Source organism: Periplaneta americana, chromosome 11 (assembly GCF_040183065.1).
Source record: "Periplaneta americana isolate PAMFEO1 chromosome 11, P.americana_PAMFEO1_priV1, whole genome shotgun sequence".
In the NCBI taxonomy this organism is placed as follows: domain Eukaryota; kingdom Metazoa; phylum Arthropoda; class Insecta; order Blattodea; family Blattidae; genus Periplaneta; species Periplaneta americana.
In genome coordinates this window covers 153793692-153815848 of record NC_091127.1, presented here as the reverse complement: position 1 = coordinate 153815848, position 22157 = coordinate 153793692, and the positions used below count along the sequence as shown (strand labels likewise).

Genomic DNA, 22157 nt, shown 5'->3' with positions numbered 1-22157 from the left:
CTGCAGAGGTTATATCAGCGTCGCCGGATGTGCCGGAATTTTGTCCCGCAGGATTTCTTTTACATGCCAGTATATCTACTGACATGAGCCTGTCGCATTTAAGCACACTTAAATGCTATCGACCTGGCCCGGGATCGAACCCGCAACCTTGGGCATAGAAGGCAAGCGCTATACCAACTCGCCAACCAGGTCAACCAAGGACAAAGAATATTTTTTGTATTTACAGAATTACAAATTAAACCTACAATAACAAAAATCTATAGTAATGAAATTACCGGATATTGAAATATTTTGTGATAGATTAAGAGAAGTATTTACAAGAAACCATGTCTGAACGAGTCTCAATTACTGACCAAGTGCCTAGTAAGTGTGCGTTTGAATTCAATTTTATTTCGACAGTCCCTGATGCTAGTAGGTAACGAATTCCAGAGTCTTGGCAGGGCTATTGTGAAAGAGGATGAGTATGAGGAGGTGCGATGGGATGGTATTGTTTCATGGCGAGAGCGTGTGTTCAGATTGTGGTGGGAAGAAAGGTAAGTGAAGCGAGACGACAGGTACGAAGGAATAGAAGAGTTCAAGATTTCCAAGAGAAGGAGAAATGAATGTAAATTTCTTTTCTTATCTAGTTTAAGCCAACCTATTGTTTCCAGGGATGGGGTGATATGATCATATTTACGAACATTGCTTACAAAACGTACACACAAGTTATGAGCACGTTGAAGTTTCGTTTTGTTGTCGCTGGAAAGGTCAGTCAGTAAAATGTCAGCATAGTCAAAATAGGGAAATACAAGCGTCTGCACAAGGGATTTTTTTAAGCAAGAGGGAAGATGAACATTTATCCTTTTTAGCACATGAATGAAGGTGATGAATGTGAATATAATTAGTATTTTTACACATTACTGCATATCCTCCTGAGTCCTGTGACATTTGTTGTTTTATTTTTAAATTGCAATATAATTCTACGCTTCAAAAAAGTCACTGACACGAGGAAAAATACTGAAAAAATTCTGCAGGTTACAGTTAGGGCACAAATGCAGGTATATTATACTATACTTCGGGTCTCTGCACATAGGGCAAAGGTTATTTTATTTATTTATTTATTCTGGTGTAGTTAAGGCCATCAGGCCTTCTCTTCCACAACACCAGGAATACAAATATAATAATAGAAATAAACAGAGAAAAAATATACACTATATCCAAAGTAAAGCTACACAAGAAACAAAGAGAGAGAAAAAAACACTTTAAACAAAGTAAAGCCACACAAAAATATACACAGGTTGCAGTCACACAAACTTTAAATGAGTGATTAAGTATCATAATTAATTATATGCTAACTAATTAACTAACATAAACAAGAAACTTGCAATTTTAATCTAGATTAAAAAAAGAAAAAAACACAAATCAATACTTCTATCAATACCTAAAAACATTAACTACGACAAAATTTTCCAATTTAATTTTGAATTGTGATAAAGTCCGGCAGTCCCTGACGTCATTAGGTAACGAATTCCAGAGGCGAGGTATTTCTACAGTATAGGAAGAAGAGTATAAAGACGTTCTATGATGAGGGATAGATAGAAGTGCTTGATGTCGGTTTCGTAGAGTTGTAAGAAATTGAAAGCGCGATAACAGATAATTCGGAGTAGAAGTATGCATGATTCTAAACAGAAGAGACAGTGAATGTATTGTTCTTCGTTCCTTCAGAGTAACTGGAGGGAAGGTGTTATATGGTCAAATTTACGAGTATTGCAGATGAATCGCATGCACACATTATGAACACGTTATAGTCTCTCAGCTAAGGTTGGTAATATTGTGATATATATAATTTATTTCCAAGAAATAGTCTGCCCAGGCATCCTGGGTTGCCAAAACACAGAATAACACACATACATACTAGGTTCAAAAAGTTCCCGGAATTTGCTAGCATCATAGAAACAACGTACCTTAAACACTATTCTACAGCATTCCCTTCAAAATAGTTGCCTTCCGCAACAACACACTTTTGCCAACGCGTGTAGAGTTCCTGGAAGCAGGCCTGGAAGCCATTTTGTGAAACCCGTCTTAGTGCTCTCGTCGCGTTTGCGATAACCTCTTCAGCATTGAATCGCCGTCCTTTCAGATGACTTTTCAGACGGGGAAACAGAAAGTAATCAGGGGGTGAGAGATCAGGAGAGTATGGTGGGTGATCCAAAGCAGTTATGTTGTGCCTGGCAAGAAAATTCTTTACAATAATTGCGCGATGAGCAGGTGCATTGTCATGCATAAGGAACCAGTTGTTTTCTACCCACTTTTCTGGACGTTTCCTTCTCACTGCGTCCCAGAGGCGACGGAGGGTTTCTACGTACAATTCTTTCGTTACAATACGACCTTCTGGAATGAACTCATGGTGCATGAGACCCTGAGAGTCGAAGAAAACTTCCAACATACCTTTGCTTTAAGTGTGCTTAAATGCGACAGGCTCATGTCAGTAGATTTACTGGCATGTGAAAGAACTCCTGCGGGACAAAATTCCGGCACATCCGGCGATGCTGATATAACCTCTGCAGTTGCGAGCGTCGTTAAATAAAACATAACATTTAAAATAACTTTGCCTTTGGAAGTGTCCCTAGGAAATTTTTGCTTCCGAGGAGATGTTTTCGATTTCCACTCAGATGACTGTCGTTTAGGGACTGGGTCGTACAAGTAGCACCAGTTTCATTTTGTTTAAGAAATCACCATCTTCATCAGCCATACTGATCATGTCCCCAGCAAAACACAGAACTTGATGTTTGTACTTTGCTCTGTGGACATAATTACAAAATGCGACGAACAAACAAAACACTATGATAAACAATTGCCTACAACTCAAAACCAATAATTGCCATTATCAGCAAACTTTAAGGAAATGACATCATGAATGTTACCAACAAAACAAACGTATAATATCCCTTGTTATATATTAATACGAAAAATGGTAGTAAAATTCCGGGAACTTTTTGAACCTAGTAGTTTAAGAATAGTAACGATTACAATAAAATAGATGAGTCAAATTGAAATGTGAACTAGGAGCTTAAATTTAAGAAATAATAAATTTGTACATGTGTGGAACAATCACACACTACCGAATAGAAAAGGGGGGGGGGATTATGATATTCCGTATAAATGATTTTTCAGAATTGCCACAGACCCTTTAATGGTTGGCAGTATGGTTTAATATTATGACAGTACTTTTTGAGAATTTTTACAATTTCACTGAGCGAGAGAAGGACAGGTTTTGTGCACAAACTTGTCCACGAACATTCCCTTAAAACGTTGACGCAAAAAACCGATTTTTTTCTCGATCAGTAAAATTGTAAAACATTCCCCAAAAGAACTATCATAATATTATTAGTATCACAATATTACCAATCTTTACCCCACATCTTACATCATAATCATGTATGAAGTAGGCTTGCAGTGTAGTATACTATATTCTCAGGACTCAGGAGGATAAAAGCTAATGTATGAAATGAAATAAGTAACGATTACAGATTACTGTACTAATAAGAGGAGTACGACAAGGATATTCTCTGTCGCCTATAATTTTTACCTATTACACTGACAAGGTCGAAAAGACTTGCATAATGAAATTTTAAAATTTAACTTTTAGATTATACAGTACCTGCAAATTTCTTTTATTTGCAGATGATATGGGAATTATAACGAGAATAGAAAATGAACTACAAAGATCTACGTATATTTTAGATGAAATTTTAAAAATATAAATTAACAATCACAATGGAGGAAACAAAAACAAGCGAGAATTGAACCCACGCCCGAGAACATATCCGAATTAGTAGCTAAGCGAGGCTACCGTCTATGCCAAAGAGTTTATCACAGTCTAAGGTCTCTATGTAAAGATTAATTAATTTTTGGTCCTACAGAATTATCTGTAATGGTTATCATTTGTTATTAATTGAGAAAAATTGTATCTGCCAGTCAGTCTAGCCGAACACATTCTGTTTCTAAAAATTGTCTTCAAAAAACAATAACAATTTGTAAAATTGCCTGGAAGAACTATAATGGTCTCCAAGATCCTCTAAGTGTACCTTAGTCTGGTACTCTCAATGCGGAAATAACCATATAAATAATTTCACTTTTCTGGAAAGCGTCTTCTGTCTTAATAAAACCCTTTAATTAAATCCCATATAGTTCATTTTAATGCAAATAGAACATTGATAAAACAATACGTATTAATCACCAAAAGGTCAGTACCGATAATTATCTCAAGTTTCTAAAATCGTCACTTTCTGTAAAACATCAATTTTTCATTTAGAAATTTACAAACTATTGGTAACTATTTCACACCACGTCATTCTAGTGCAGAGGTCAAGAAAGCATGGGACTATCTCTATGCTTCCAAGAGCCTTTATGGCATATGAAGGGGTTATTTTTATCTTTATTGGTATCCACTTCAACTCCTACTTCATCACACAATTTCACAATAAGATTATAATAGGTTTTGGTGGTCGGGATGAGCCTGATTCCAAACACTGTACAGTAGTGGCAAAAAAAACCGGACCGACCCTTTTAGCTGAATTCAGAGCCTTGTTCACTCCAGAGCACGATAGATTGGTAACTAAGACTTTCGTGTTTCGAATCCTGCCTGGGAAGGAAATTTTTATTTGTTCCTTATTCAAATTTATTCCCAATACTTTTCGATTGCTGGTAAAATTCATGTCATAATAAGTTAATTAAGTAGTGAAATATCGCTGCAATCGAAAAGTATTGGGAATAAATTTGAATAAGGAACAAAAAAAGTTTCCTTCCCAGGCAGGATTCGAACCACGAAAATATTAGTTACCAGTCTATCGTGCTCTGGAGTGAACAAGGCTCTGAAATCACCTACAAGGGTCGGTCCCGTTTTTTTGCAACTACTGTACATATTTTAAATTAATCTTAAGCAATCCATTATACGTGTCGAAGTGAATAACAGTAGGCGTTTAGCACGTGGGGAAGTATGTACGAACTCGGGACGCATGCGCAGTAAAGGCATTTAGGTCGCTGGTAGCTGAAAAAATTGAAGGGTTCCATTCTACCAGCGGGTTAACAGACTATATTGTTTTCGCTGTAAGAAAAATCCTAATGTAAAGACAAGCACGTGGCTGCCATACCCGCGATTGGCTCACAGTCGAAACACTCACACGACGCAGGAAAATATAGTCCGTATTTGGAAACTATCATCTGGTATTATTTGAAAATAAAAAATTGAATTCTAGTTGTTAAATACAATGAAACATATAACTTCACACATATGCAAAACGATATGTAAAAGATAAGCTACTTTTATATTTTGTTATGTACTATGAATGCGGATGAATACAAACAGTAATACCGAGGTATCTGTTCTTGTAACAAGCTGGCGACACTTGAGCTCATAGTTGTTCACGTAAGCACGTGGTACTGAAGTATGGCGTCTGCATCCTCGGTGTGTGTGGTTATTAAACATGAGAGTGGAAACCCTCTCAAAAGCGGAGAAAAAGAAATAGTCTTAAGTATATATAATAAGTTATGTGAGTTTTAATTAGAGTAATTATAAAGTAAATGTTTCCTAAGCAAACGAATGCATAGTAGTGAGGTTAGGCCTACTTGACGAGTAACGGAATTGTTTAACATGAACAAGAATGTACAACAGTAGGCTGGAACATGTACTGACAATCTATAGCGCCAAACAGCGGCCAATGAAGCCTCACTTCAGTCACGTGCTATTGTTTAAATTAGGATTTTTCTTACAGCGAAAAGATTATAGTTAGCAATCGACAGAACAGTCTTCGTCTTGCACGTCTTCATTGCGTAATGTTTAGGCATTCCTTTCAACAAGGTAACAAGTCAGGCTACCAGCTAGGTTTCGTCTTCTATGTACCCTTATTGAAGGATATGATCATGGTCACCATAACTGTCATCATCATCATCATCATCATCATCATCATCATCATCATCATCATCATCATTATGATCTTTTACCTGCACGCTTTCCTGGTAGTTTTTTGGGATTTCCCAAAGATCTTCTAACCCGCTGGTGGATAGTTTAAGAGCTGATACGGGGCTGTAAATTCCTCAAATAAATTATTAATTACGAAGAAACGACATGAGAGGATTGTCGTAAAACTCTACTTTTATTGATGACATCGATGTGTGTAACCTGACCATCGTAATGCCCAACTTCTTCCTTATAAATATGTAGTGTCCGCATAACAAAGGAAGTGGATGCGTCGTAAAACGGAGTCGCTGTTGTGCAGAAGACAGCTCAAAGATGAGCAAGAAGAGGAGGAAGGGGTGAGGCAAGGGACGTTTATTATTTTCAAGAAAAGACAGACAGACATCCCGTCTAACAGCTATCAAGTTTAATTTTCACGGAAAAATGAGGAGCAACCCGTCGCGTGCACTGACGCAAATGAAGCAATGAAAAGATGGAAATGAAGATAAAGTGAGAGAGGGAAAAGAAAAGAAAGGGGAAGGATAAAAGATAGACGCCAGCAACCAAGTTGAAGGGTTAATTAACGATACGGAGAAGGGAGAAAGGAGATGGAAAAAAGTGGAGAGCAAAAAGACACAAAAGATCAATTGTCATGGAAATATAAAAATCGATAACTCTTCCGACAGCGAGCAACAGATGCCTGTGTCAGGTACAAGGCGAGGTAGTCAACAAGCGCGACGCGACGCGGCTTATTAGTATTCAAACTAATGACAGTGCGCATGCGCAATACGTCATAGTCGTGCGGAACAAATAAACAGTCTAGTAATTAGTGAAACTGCTTTAGTCCTGCTGAGTAAGATTATTGAACTTTTTTTTCATGACAACCAACACATTAGCAACCATAAAATCCATACGTTCATTCATTTATAACTATTTCACGAACACATTACAAAGAAAAGGCGTACAATTTCAAATTAATTTAGATACCAGAAATGGATAAAATATTGTATAAGCCACGAGAGTAAACAGATTTTATGCGCTTGTGGAAATTATCAACCTCGGATTTGCCTCGGATGCTGAACTTTCTACTCATGCGTAAAATCTAATTTTACTCTATTATACTATAAACTACTATTATCATATATACACTGTGTCCACACTAAAAGTATACAGAAATAACAGCTTATATCGTAACTTGGATTAGGCTTATTAAATAAATTTATTCAGCATTGTATAGAGTAACTGAAAAAGTTTTTTATTTCTCCTAATACACTTCAAAATGAGCACAATTTATAGCTCGACAGGTACCAAAACGATACTCAACCTCTCGCCAGGTGTTCACCAATATATCAGGTGTTATAAGATCAACTGCCTGAATGATACGCTATCTCAGATCAAAGTACGAAATTTTCTGATGTTCAAAAATTTTTAATATATTCCCAAAAAAAAAAAAAAAAAAAAAAAAAAAAAAAAAAAAAAAAAAAAAAAAAAATCCAAAGGAATTAAATCCGGGGATCTAGGCGGCCAGGAAGTTGGCCCACCCCTAATAATCCAATTTCTTAGGAAAGTAACATCCAAAAATGTTTTAATATTTCGATGGAAGTGTGGTGGAGCACCATCCTGCTGAAATGTTAAACCTGGTGGAAATTGCGGAATAGCAAAGTTCTCCAGCATATCAAGGTACGTGAGTCCCGTTACTGTAGGCTCCATAAAAAAGAATAGGCCAATTACTCCATTTTTGTGCATTCCCAACTAGACATTGACTTTTGGCGAGTCCCTTACATGTTCAATGACTCCGTAGAGATTCTGAGAACCTCATATGCGGCAATTATGACAATTAAACCGTCCCGCAAATGTGAAAGGTTGCTTTATCACTAAATAGCAACAAATCGACATATCTGGGATTTTCATCGATACGCCGAATCATCTCATCACAGAAATTAGCTCTCTTGCGACAATAATCTAGTTTGAGTTGATGAAGAAGCTGAAGTTTTAACCACGCATACGGAGACGTTTGCGTAGAATCTTGTGAACTGTTGAACGAGGAATCTGCAGTTCTCTACTAGCTTGCCTAATTGATTTACGTGGGCTTCTAGAAAATAATTCACGCATCTGATCCACAGTCATTTCGGCCACATGCTTTTTAGAATGTTTCCATCTTTGAAATCAAGCTTCAATGATCTCGTAGAGTTCTATCCCACTCGTAAATGGATTTGCGTGTAGAAGGATCCACATTCCATTCCCTCTGTATACGTCGCTGAACTGAATTCAATTCTGCAAACCAGAGCACGCATTGAACTTTTTGCTGTACCGTCCACATCTCTATTAACTAGGAACTAGACTGATAAATCCAAATTTAAATTCATGCAACAATAAGCTTGAAACGAAACATTTCACACAACAATGGCCATGCTTCAAACAAAACACTGCAAATAACAATGGCAATGGAAAATGTATGAAACGAAATCTTTGAGAGTTTTCTCTTAATTGAGCTTTATCTTAAGAAATTATAATACAGTAGAACTTCCCGTAACGGACACTTCCCAATAGCGGACTCCTGTCAAAGCGGACATTTTAAAATTCCCCTTCAAAATAACAATGGCTCTTATGATAAAATTCTTCCAAATAGCGGACATTCTCAATAACGGACGCGGACACTGAAATGTATCTCCCAACAACAATTAAAACTTTCAAATAAAGGGCAGCGTGAAAGAAAAAAAGAAAAAGACGGTTGCAAATTAAACGGAATTCTTTGCAACAATCATTATCGTGCATTTGAACGTTCTTGTACTTTATTGAAGGTAAGCAGCACAGTTATTAGTTGTGATACACTACGTGAGCAGTCCGTACTTTCTTAGTTTGTCAAGTTGAGTGTTCGGAAGTACAGTCACATTAAAAAGGTCACAAAGACGTAAACGTTTGTCACTAAAAGAGAAAGTGGATATTATAAAGCATAGTGAGAAGGAGAAATTAAGTGTTCGAGCTGACTACAAAGTTTAATGTGGGAAAACTCAGGTTACTGAAATTTTGAAAAACAAGGATGTTATTTTAAAATCATACACTGAGAATGCAATTCTAGATTCCTTTGTGTAAGGTGAAGTGGTACAGTGACTGACGTTTATTTCACTTACAAAACATTTACTGGTACGATTTCTCACTGGATGAATACTGTAAACAATCTCACTGTCTACTGTACTGTACTGTAAAATATAGTGTTGAATATGTATGAGAAATTTTAATGTACTGTATACATACCAACGATTTTCTAAATAGCGGACACTTCTCAATAACGGACATTTAATTTTTCCCCTGCGGTGTCCGGTATTGGGAAGTTTTACTGTATATGGTTGTGAAATTATAAGCTATTATTTCTATACACCTTTAATGTGGACACGGTGTATTCTATCAAGCTTCTGTGGCACAGATATTTGGTAGTTAATATAGACTGATCAATCTGTTATATGTGATCAAGGATATGAATCACAGAATCACCTAAAATAAAGGTTTTTAAATGCTTTATAAAATTAAAAAAATGATAATAGATTTAGAAGCTTTCAGGTAATTATACAGGGTTAGTTAAAAGTCCCGCACCATCTAAGTAACTTTTGAAGCATGTGGTTCAGTGGCATAAAACTTGGTATGTGGGGATAACCATATACTAAGAACTCAATAATGGTATTACCGAGTTTATTCTGCTTCCGGTTTAACCGGAAGTAACTCCAACTCTCTTATTTTAAATGGAACTCCCAATATATATTTTTATTTTTGAATAAAGCTCATTAAGAGCTTTTCAAAAATTACCCACACTTGATACTTCTGTACAAATTCAGTGTTGCTAAGTCAAGAAAACAGAAAAGTGTATCGAATATTAAAATAATAAATGCACTACCTAAATAACTTTTGAAGCATACGGTTCAGTGATATGAAACTTAGTATGTGAGGATAACCATATGCTAGGAACTCAATAATGGTATTACCGAGTTTTTTCTACTTCCGGTTTAAACGGAAGTAACTACAACTCTCTTATTTTAAATGTAACACCCAATATATAGCCTATATTTTTTTATTTTTGAATAGTGCTCGTTAAGAGCTTTAAAAAGTACCCACACTTGATACTTCTATACAAATTCAGTGTTGCTAAATAAAAATGGAAGTGGTGCAAGATATTCCTAAAGCCTGGTTAAATCATTCCTTAAATGGTTTCTATGACCGAGTGGCATATTGTAAAGCAGCTGAGGGCTACCAATTTGAACACATAATTTAGAAGGTGAGCTAGCTTTGTTTTGTTTTTGTTAAGGAAGGAGTATTTTATTAAATTAATATTCGATACACTTTTCTGTTTTCTTGGCTTAGCAACACTGAATTTGTACGGAAGTATCGAGTGTGGGTACTTTTTGAAAAGCTCTTAATGAGCACTATTCAAAATAATATATATATATATATATATATATATATATATATATATATATATATATTGGGTGTTCCATTTAAAATAAGAGAGTTGGAGTTAAGTAGAAAAAACTCGGTAATACCATTGAGTTCTTAGCATATGTTTATCCTCACAAACCAAGTTTTATATCACTGAACCCTATGCTTCAAAAGTTATTTAGGTGGTGCGCTTACTATTTTAATATTCGATACACTTTTCCGTTTCCTTGATTTAGTAACACTGAATTTGTACAGAAGTATCAAGTGTGGGTAATTTTTGAAAAGCTCTTAATGAGCTTTATTCAAAAATAAAAATATAAATTGGTTGTTCCATTTAAAATAAGAGAGTTGGAGTTACTTCCGGTTAAACCGGAAGTAGAAAAAACTCGGTAATACAATTATTGAGTTCTTAGTATATGGTTATCCTCACATACCAAGTTTAATGTCACTGAACCGTATGCTTCAAAAGTTATTTAGGTGTTGCGGGACTTTTAACTAACCCTGTATAATCGCAAAACTACAACAAAATTCTTATTAAACGCATTAATTTTCATGTGTAACAACAGAGGAGCAAGCAAAACAAAAAGGCACTTATGTACTCAGAACATCAGATCCATTTCGTAAGCACAAAATAGAGCGGCTTAGCTAATGCGGTCCGCTTCATCTCTATTTCATGCAAGTCTGCTAATATGAACTTAATGGGAATCAAGGTCCTAACTCGAGAGCACATGAACTGAGATCAATTACACTCATAACCGAGCCGAAGTTCACGGCTCGAAACCCGAGACCAGACGCCCCGCGGCGAGTTTCCCACACAGCCATCAAGGATGTGTGTGCGTGGGTCGGTAAAGCGATCGGCAATTATCATCAGCGTCACGTGGTACGACACATCTGATCGCGCCGCATTCCCATAGGAATGCCCTCCACTACTGCAGCCGTGATAAAAATACTAATTTGAAATCGCAATCACGGCACTTCATGCTTTAAAATTGCACCACTCTTCTCTGCCTACTTTCGGTACGATACAGTTTGTGTACTGCCGTGATTGGATTCAATCTTGTTGATATAACGACGTTACATCAACATCGTGGATTAATTACAGTGTTTTGATATCGAATGGAGCATAGTTAGTCCGATAGAGAGAGCGTCGGGTTTACAAAGCAGACGCGGGTTTAACTCCCGACATGTTCAAGAGAAATTCATGGTGCCATCACAAGTACCATTTTACTTTATTACTACTCAAATTATAAAGAGAAAAAGTATTATGATTTTGCATACACGACTGAACAAATATGAACCAAATACAGGGACATCATTTTATTTTTACTAACATTTATAATATTAACCTGGCTATACCCTTGGATCTATGATTGAGAACAGCAAATACCGCTTGCTACCCCCTTCCAAGACTGGAGTTCGATGGTACTGACGTAATATACAAACAAATCACTTTACTAGGTATAGGAGGGAACAAAAGTAGTTAATCCATTTACGTAAAGTAGGAAATATCGCGATTTTGAGTTTGATAATTTTGATTAGGTTTTGTTTAATCAAAATACAGTAAGTTATAGAATTAACAATGAGTGATTTTACTCACGAACTGAGGTATCCATTCGGACGTATTCATTATGCAGTGTATATTATACTGTCTACAGCACATTAGCGTACACTATAGAGAATTAAGTTAAATTGAAAAATAATCATAATATGGATATTTAAACACATTTTTTAAAATGGTGGCCGTCCATTTCGATACAGGCTTCAGTTCTAATGTGCATATTATCGCACTATAGACTATTGTACGTAATTCCAATTACCAGGTTCGTACTTCGTATGAGTAACTCATGTTGAAATAATTCTGTACCTACTCTATAAAAGAGTACCTTACGTACTGTAAATTCAGTCTTCACTTCTGCCCGATTCGAAAAGATAAAATTACTCAGACATGCTATCCACTGTCCGTCCAAGTGGTTATGTGCAGGGTCGTAGAAAGGGAGGAAATCAAATGACAGTTAATTTTATTTAGTAACATCTTTAGTAAAATCCTTTTATTTAAGGAATTTTAAACAATTGTATGGGTATAATATTACGTAGACGTCCAATTCCTAACAGAAATTAATGTTCTCAGAAAAGAGGTAATACAGCCGAGCCACTAGCCCAGTGGTCGTCACCACTCGCTGAAATGTGCAATGGGTACGCGGGACCGTCTCGTGCGCACCGTCGTGCAACAATGATTTACATTCAGTCATTTGTTAGTGATAATGTTAATGAGGATGGAGATTATGATCATGAATAGTCAGTTTATAGGATTCATGTTTCTGTTTAATTTTCTACCCTTAATACACTAATTAACCTCTGATAACAGCGTTTCCTTTATGAAATAAAAAGTGAGTGATTTCAAATATTCCCCAAATCCACAACATTGAAATCTCGTTTAATAAGACCATAATGCACAAACTGATATAAAACCTTACTCGGCAACTGATATGACATCATTTTAAATTCTGATACTTGAAAAATTAAGTTTGTTTTAAACACTACAGATTTATACATTTATTTCAATGTCCTAAACATTTTACTCCTCTGGACTTGTGAAGTTTTTGAACTCACCGTTTCAATTCGAAAGTTAAACAAAACTGTTACATTTATCATACAGTACATCCTTAGTTGGTACACAGAATAACTCATATGATTACTGAATAGCCAATACAGTTTTTTTGCTTTACTATTTTTATATTTATTTATTAATGAAGTCAGTAAACAAAAACTCGAGCTCTTTATTTATTTACTTACTTATTACAGTTCGCAGTTTACACAATCAAATAACAAACTCCCATATGTATAGGTAAAATTATAGTGTACGAAGCGAAAACTCTTTTACAAAATGTCGACACCTGCACCAACAGTTTTTTCAGCGTTTGGCTATCTAATTTTATTATTTCTATAAACTTATAATATTTTAACATTATTTTCAGAAGTTTTGCATTATTCACCCTGTCAATACGTTCCAATCATTTCGTTATAATGCCAGCTATTATTTAATCAATGTCAAATTTTTTACCGTCTTTGATATAAAAAGCTTTATCTTACCTTTTAGATAAGCTATTTTGAGTTTGTAGAATAGATAGACTTGTTAAAGAAAACGCTCTCCATTGATTACCTTTCACAAGCGAATAGATTAAAACAATAATTGGAAATGCATGCAATTATAACAATACTAGTGGCTTATGCAGCAAATGCTGCAAACTAAGTTCATTAGACGTTCAAATAAACATTTTTCAGATTTATTTTCAATGAAGAATACCAGATATTTTGAAAGTTATTTGCTTCCATAATAATGAAAGATACTCTCTCTCGAGCCAATACTGAAGAGAACCACGCATATAAATATCTACACCATACCGCCATTAAATATAAGAAAAAGACCCAACCAAACTTGATTAATAACTATAAAATATTTGATTTTTAATAATATTATTATCTTACGCAAGTTTTATAGCTTTCAGTAACATATACTATATATACTATATAGCCGCCTCTCAGTAAAATATAGAAATCAAAATCTAATTTAAGTTATTCTCTACATCTACCTATATAACTCCAAAACGTTTCACTTTCATATCATCAATATAGCATTAATATGTATAATTAATGAAAAATAGTCACATCACGGCATCAACTGCAAAAATATTTCATTTCTAATAGTAATAATGTCATCAAACCACCTCAGTTCTGTAGTTTTTAATATCCAATACACAGCTGTACCCAGAAAATTACACACCACACAATCGAACCTGTAAATTATTTTAATAAGTTAAGTTTTTAATAACCAATTTAATTTGAGCTCTAAATATGTCAGCATTCTTGCAGATCATGGCCTTCGTGTAATATTGTTTACTGTAATGTGTGTTTTGTTTTATTCTGAAATGCAACACGGCCGACTTGATGCTCGCGAAGGTAACATCAAGTCGGCCGTGAATGCAATTAGCTAGTTCTCAAAACTGACGACAGATGGATTTTGGAAAATAGGAAAATTATGTTGAAAAATTGACATTTCACTGAAAACTACTATTTTTCCGAAAAACTTTGAGTTCCAAGCTTCAAAATGAGGGGTCATTTATTAAAAGCCGTTTTCTCGTAATTTCCATTACAGTTCAAATTATATATATATATATATAGATGGTGAATCGATATATTTGCCGCATTACCATTCACTTACATATCAACAGGAAGCGAAATTTCCTTCCGTGTGGCAATATAGCAAACCATTCTTCCATCCATCATCATCCACACATAAAAGTGTAATCGTCGCCAGTCAGGAAGAAAAATGATTGATAGCTCCCAATAAAAATGTGCCAATCCTTTCCCATAAAGTTAAATGGTAGAGCGCTGTGGAACACAGATAGCGGAGAGTTAAGTTGTATTTATAGACCACACACTGCTCCCTTCAGCAATAGCCGCCATACAACAATGTATGTTAAGAACGTGTCCCAATATGAAAGGACTCAGGCAAAGGGTGGGGCGACGATTTAAGGAAAGGAGGAGTTATCATTCAAAAAGAATGACCTCGTTTATTTCAACATACGAAGGAGCGGTATCTTTACATGATCAGTAAGGCTCGGAAATTGGTGACCTAAATACTACAGAAAAATAATCTATAAAGTGATCTTAACTATATGAAAACTAGTGGCTTGTGCAGCAAATACTGCTGCAAACTAAGTTCGTTAGACATCCAAATAAAAAATTTTCAGATTTATTTTGAATTAAGAATACTTGTCTTTTTGATAGATATTTGCTTCCATAATAATGAAACATACTCCCTCTGAATGGATTTTTTTGGGCCAAATACTTTTTCTTGAACCTATCCAACTTCAGTTTTTGAGGATCGACGCGAAAACGCAAGTATCAATGTCAGGACGATAGCAGTAGCTATTTCAGGTCATTGTGGATTGTAGCAAAAGTTAAAAAAAAATGTCAGGTTTGCTAAGCTTTCGAACAATAGCATTTTCGTATAGCTGCTGCATGTAGAACTTGAAATGTAGAGCGTAAAATCATTTTATCCTACTAAGAGATCTTGCTTAAATGATCTGGAGACTACAAAATTTTCTAGGCCTCTTATTTTATCAGTAAGTAATACCTTTTGATCTTTCCTTAGGAACTGTAATTTTTGCGCTCTCTCGAGCCAATACTGAAGACAATGACACATATCAATATCTACACTACACCACCATTAAGTATATGAAAAAGACCCAACCCCACTGGGTTAATAAGTATAAATATATTTGATTTTTAATAACAATATTATTATCTTACTTAAGTTTTGTAGTTATATATATCAGCCACTCAGTAAATTATAGAAATTAAGATCTAAATTAAGATATTCTCTACATTTACTTACATAACCACAAAACGTTTCACTTTCATGTCATCAATATAGCATCATTATTATGTACAATTAATGAAAAAATAGATGCATCATGATATTAACTATAGTAATATTTAATTTCTAATGGTAATAATGTCATCAAACCACCTCAAGTTTCGTAGATTTGAATATCCACTACACAGCTGTACTCAGACAATTATACACTGCAGAATCAGTTTTTAATAACAAATTGAATTGAGCTCTAAATATGTCGGCAATCCTGCAGGTGTAATAGCTATTGTTTATTGTAGTGTGTGTTTTGTTCTGAAATTCAATCAAGTCGGCCGTGATTGAATAAAATTAGTTCTCAAAACTGACAACAGATGGATTTTGGAAAATAGGAAAATTATGTAGGAAAATTGACATTTCACTGAATACTACTACTTTTCCGAAAAACTTTGGATGCCAGGCATGAAAATGAGGGGCCACTCTTTAAAATCCGTTCAGCCGTTTTCCCGTAATTTCCATTACCAGTTCAAATTATATATATAGATATGACATTAAAATGTAAAAAAAATTACCACGATTTAAATAGCAAAATACAAAGAAATAGTATACTCTCTTACTCTTCACTCATTAAAAAGATTGTACCACTATCCAGCTAAATTAAAGCAGACGCTTGTACAGACTCTAATTATGCCTCATTTCGATTATTGTGACGCTTTATTCAGTGATCTCAGGGTGGATTTATCCCAGAAACTGCAACGTGTTCATAATGCGTGTGTTCGTTTCATTTTTAATGTCCGCTACTACGATCACATTTCGCCTTCTTTCGATAAATTATTGTGGCTCAGGTTAAATGAGAGGAGAAAATTACATTCCCTTTCACTCTTATACCGAATTTTGCACACCTCTACTCCCTCTTACTTATCTGTCCGATTCCACAGTCTTTCTGGTATCATAACTTAAATACTCGGTCACAATGTGATAACACGCTAGAAATACCACTGCACACATCATCTCTTTATTCTTCATCTTTCACTGTTGCTACTTCTCGTCACTGGAATTCTCTGCCGCCTGAAGTCAAGGGCTGCCGAACTTTAATTTCCTTTAAATGTAAATTAGAAAAATATCTTATGATAAGTTGCCAGACCTAACGTGTTGCAAATATTTAATGGAATGTGTTCCACTGTATTTATTTTTTGTTGTTTCTTATTTTTATTATCTAAATCGTGTTCATTTATCACTTAACGCCAATATGTATCCCACTGTGTTGTTGTTTTTTATTATCAATCTATTTTTGTGTACATTTTATTCAATTGTCGGTTTCTGGTTTAATTATTTGAATCCTACATAATTGTAATCTAATACTAATATGTATACTAATGTGTTATTTTTATTTTTACTGTGTACATTTTTTTATTGAATTATCGGCTTCTGCTTTTATGTGATTCGTATTTGATTCTAACAACATTAATATGAATAATTTCGAGGGAAAAATTGTTCCGGAGCCGGGTATCGAACCCGGGACCTTTGGTTTGACGTACCAACGCTCTACCACTGAGCTACCCGGGAACTCTAACCGACACCGATCCAATTTTTCCCTCTATATCCACAGATCTCAAAGTGGGCTGACAACCGTCAAGCAACCAACTTCGAGTGCACACTAACTCCGTGTGACTTAAATTGTGGTTTTCTGTTAACGAACAGTGACGTGTATTATGCAAATCAATATTTCAGGTATAGCTCCCTGTAAAGTTGATTTGAATAATTTCGAGGGAAAAATTGTTCCGGAGCCGGGTATCGAACCCGGGACCTTTGGTTTGACGTACCAACGCTCTACCACTGAGCTACCCGGGAACTCTAACCGACACCGATCCAATTTTTCCCTCTATATCCACAGACCTCAAAGTGGGCCGTCAAGCAACCAACTTCGAGTGCACACTAACTCCGTGTGACTTAAATTGTGGTTTTCTGTTAACGAACAGTGACGTGTATTATGCAAATCAATATTTCAGGTATAACTCCCTGTAAAGTTGATTTGAATAATTTCGAGGGAAAAATTGTTCCGGAGCCGGGTATCGAACCCGGGAACTTTGGTTTGACGTACCAACGCTCTACCACTGAGCTACCCGGGAACTCTAACCGACACCGATCCAATTTTTCCCTCTATATCCACAGACCTCAAAGTGGGCCGTCAAGCAACCAACTTCGAGTGCACACTAACTCCGTGTGACTTAAATTGTGGTTTTCTGTTAACGAACAGTGACGTGTATTATGCAATATTATGCAATATAGTATTTGGTTGAACGGGGGGAAGCACGTAAAACACGTGATCAAGAGTCAAGGCTGATACAACCATAAGGAAAATTCTTGTAAGGCGCATTCCAATTGCGTAAACGATGTGCAGTACGGTAGTTTTTCAAATGCCTATGGATTACGACTAGACCATAAAAAAGTCTCTTCATAAGCATAAGAGCAATAAAAAGTGGAATATTTCCTAAAAAATGAACAATAAACAATAAAGACCGAAAAATGTAAAATAAAATTAAGCTATATTAGTTTGTGTTGAACTGAAACGAGTTTATATTGCACACTGCATTGTCTGTGATGTCTCAGAAAAAAAAAAAAAAGAAAAGATATTTCATTAAATTCCGAGCCCTAATAAATTAATCAGTCATGATCACGTACTGCTAGACCTGGAGACTGCATTATTGTTTTCACGTTTATGAATGCATTTCATAAGATAAAAAGTTTAAATATGAATGAAAATATACAAACGTTTAACACAATTAATCACATCAGCCATCATATTCACACGATCTGCGCCATTTAGGCATTTCAGAAACTTATGAAGTTTCAATATCTTAAATAATTTAATATAATTATGATTTGTCTCATTCTTTCAATAAGTAATGGCAACACAGTTACTGTTTCACACTAAATTTATTGAGGTTACTTTAGGCATTACATGCTTAAAATATAGTCCCATACCATGTCAACAGCACGTTCCCAAATCCTTGGGAGATGGCGGACTCCATCTGCAATATTATTTTTGGCACTAATGATCTAAAGTTCGTTGGATGCCCGCTCTTGATTGAAAGTGAAAGCCTCGCTTCCACTCATCTTGCAATAGTTCGTTGTGGTAGAACTTCTCTCCTATAAGCTTCTTTTAATACTCTAAATCACAGATTTGCATTTTTTCTCTTGCAACTTAACATTTGTTAGAGCTGCATTATGTGCTACAAATCAGAAACAGTTACTGTAATTACAAAATAGGCTATGTTTACTTCGAAACTTTCAATGTTGTATATTTATGAAATCATTGCTGTTGTATTACGTACTACTCCCTCTGTTCCAAAATATGGTATAGAAAGATGTAATTAATTCTTTTCCAGAATATGGTATACATTTGTTAAAGTTCTTAGCAATATAATGTAACTTTAATACATCTTCTAGATACTTATTTGTATGATAACTTAACACAAGAAAAAAACATAAAAATTAGGTACATTTCATTCAGTGTCATGTCAAATTAATAAAAGAAAAAACAAACATTGTCTTCAGAGAGAAAAGTTAACATAAAAACTGCAATAAATTACAACCCGTTTTTGTACGTCTGTTGAATCTTAGATGTTCTATTCAAAATTGAGTTGTTATATTTTCTGCAACAGGAACACCACAGAAGGTGTCCATTTGATTTCTGTTCATAATGAACTATTTAAATATTATAGTTTGATGCACTACAGAAGATTACAAACATTCACAACTGCACTGTCGGATAGTCCCTTCACTACTGAACAGAATACCACACCGCGAAACATTTCGTGCGCGCATGCACAATAATCAAACTTATTTTGTTTGTTAGTATACCATATTTTGGAACGGAGGGAGTACAAGATGTTAATGGTCACTGGTAGAAGCATTGATTTATAGCATTCTTGCCATTACGTATCGAATTCCCTAGTACAATATAAATACTGCCATAGTTTTGTAATTTTTCAGATTTATTTTTTGTTCGTAAGAATTAATTTAATTTATTGGTGTGACCCAATATTTTGGGTTTGCCCTGCGACACAGAATAGCTCAAAATAAAATTTTAAATGAAAAATTATATAAACAGGTTTCAGACAAAATTAAGACCTAAGAAAAAAAATTAGAACCAAATATAAATTAAATTGAATGTACACCATAAAGATGCTGACGAAATATTGCTACAGAAAATTTTATTATGGTGGTGACGATGGCATCTTGAAGATCTCTCGTCAGCTTGTATTTTTCCCTCCACTTTACAAAGGCTCTCGGAATGGTGCCTCTCGCTCCGAAGAAGAGACCGGTAACTGATTTTTTCTATGTTGTATTTCGCCGATAGGTACTGAATCGTGGGCTCGTACATTGTCTTTTTCTCTTCATTCACTTCAGATGGTTGAGTGGCTGAAATTTCAAATCTGATTGTAGGATCAATTATTTCGGCTGTCTGTTTATTTCTATTTATAGCTATGATATCGATCCTACGATTGCTTCCACCATCAGCAATACAATGAACTTCCTCGTGAATGTCTAGATTTTTGGATCGAAGTGCATCTGCGATCATAGAACGTTTTATTCTAAGTACTTCTCCCTGTGGGCAACTCCCAAGCACAGTCCTTGACATTAAAAATTGAATTTATCCATAATATCAGGTTATTCACTTATTACAAAAGAAACGCTATAACAAGGCATCAAACATAGGTATATAGTTTTGTTTCGTTTTTATTTTTAGATCCACATATTCATTACAACTGCTTATGACCTTTCAAATGCTATATTTTAGTTTTATCTGTTGACATATTACAAACCACCGACGTAGCTCAGTCAGCTAAGGCGCTGGTAGTGTTTTTTCTGAGGTTTTCCCCAAAAGTAAGGCAAATATAAGGTAATCTATGGCGAATCCTCGGACTCATATTGCTATCATCAATCTCATCTAAGCTAAATAACCTTGTAGTTGAGTTAGCGTCGTTAAATAACCAAGTAAAAGTTGACATTGTAAAATTAAAATCATTATTCTTCTATTCAAGTATGGATGTCTGTACAGTAGCTTATTTTCTAAATCTCACTTCATCATCAGAATAGAGGAGCCACAGTTTTCCCTGGAAAAGTTGAAGACATACTGTGTCTCCAGCGTAACGGAAGGAAAGTAAGTTCAAAGTCACAAAGTGGAAGGGACAACCCCCTACTGGGGGAGAATATAATACAGGACAACTAAGTTGAGTCTAAAATCGATAATTCAAGAAAGAATTCATCTTACCCCGATGAACGCCAGAAACATGCACAGAAATAACAATACTCCATGCAGGATACTAATCCCCATTTCAGGTTGGTTGATAGGCCTTCCCCTCTACTCACACTCTTTACTATCAGTGAAGGGGAAGATGCTACTGTCCATCTTACTAACGTTCGACTAACTGACTTTGAACATAGTGAAAATTCTTATTATTGAAAATGTTTACCGGTAATCTACATTTCGAAAATCTATACTAAGCGTTTGTATTTCATTTTTTTGTTGTTTGTATCAACTGGCACGTTAAAAAGCTACTGAGAGCAGAAAATAAATATTTTCTTCACCGCTAGTTGCTACTCTAAGCATACACAACAGGACAATCTTTAATTTAATTATTAATTGAAAATATTGTAAAAACGACACTAAAATATACTGAAACATGTAATCGTCAAACATCTGTGTCACTGTATTTTATATCCACTTATGTACTTTATTTAATATACAGTAGAATCTCTATTATCCGTGCTAATGAAGGGGGTGAACTGAACGGTTAATCGAAAAAATCGGATAATCCGTACCATAAAAATTTTCGTGAATTAAGTCAATAATAGCCTAATTACACTTTCGTAATTTCCTCCGTGGTCTTGTATTTAACACATTAGTTAGTGGATCAGAAGTTCTTCGAAGTAAATCTGATTGTCAACGACGGGTTGTCAAAGGCCAAACAAACTCCTTGCTATGGTTGTTTGTGGTAAGTTAGGAATAGTGGAGTCTCATATTGTGAATTTATGTACTTTAAACACTTTATTCTTGATTATTCTCGAGCACAGTTCAACTCTAATCTCATATTCTGATGCGGCATGAGCCACAGTTTCTCTTTCCAAATCAATCAATTATTTGTACTTTTTTCAATGCTTAGCACAACGCGTTTTCTTTTAACATCCGTGGAACACATTTATATAGAAGTTGTACAGTACGGTAACTCGAACATTAGACCATATTGTGTAAGTTTAAATACTTGTAATGACTAATAAATTAATAACACTCTGAAGAAAGAAATACGTACTGATATAAAGTGTCATTAGTACTTCATATACTGTATTTCTGTAACAAAAAAAGCGAAAGACACTCGGATAATCCGCCAATCGGTTAATAGAGTGACGGATAAT

The 22157-nt window shown here is 35.1% G+C and overlaps 3 non-coding genes across 3 annotated transcripts; all 3 read right to left on the bottom strand.

Moving 5' to 3' along the window:
- Positions 1 to 17231: 17231 nt before the first annotated feature.
- TRNAD-GUC (transfer RNA aspartic acid (anticodon GUC)) lies at positions 17232 to 17303 on the bottom strand. Its single transcript has one exon. It is a non-coding gene; the product is annotated as a tRNA-Asp (tRNA).
- A 213-nt stretch (positions 17304 to 17516) lies between these two features.
- Positions 17517 to 17588, bottom strand: TRNAD-GUC (transfer RNA aspartic acid (anticodon GUC)). Its single transcript has one exon. It is a non-coding gene; the product is annotated as a tRNA-Asp (tRNA).
- Positions 17589 to 17794: 206 nt separating this feature from the next.
- TRNAD-GUC (transfer RNA aspartic acid (anticodon GUC)) lies at positions 17795 to 17866 on the bottom strand. Its single transcript has one exon. It is a non-coding gene; the product is annotated as a tRNA-Asp (tRNA).
- Between the last annotated feature and the right edge of the window lie 4291 nt (positions 17867 to 22157).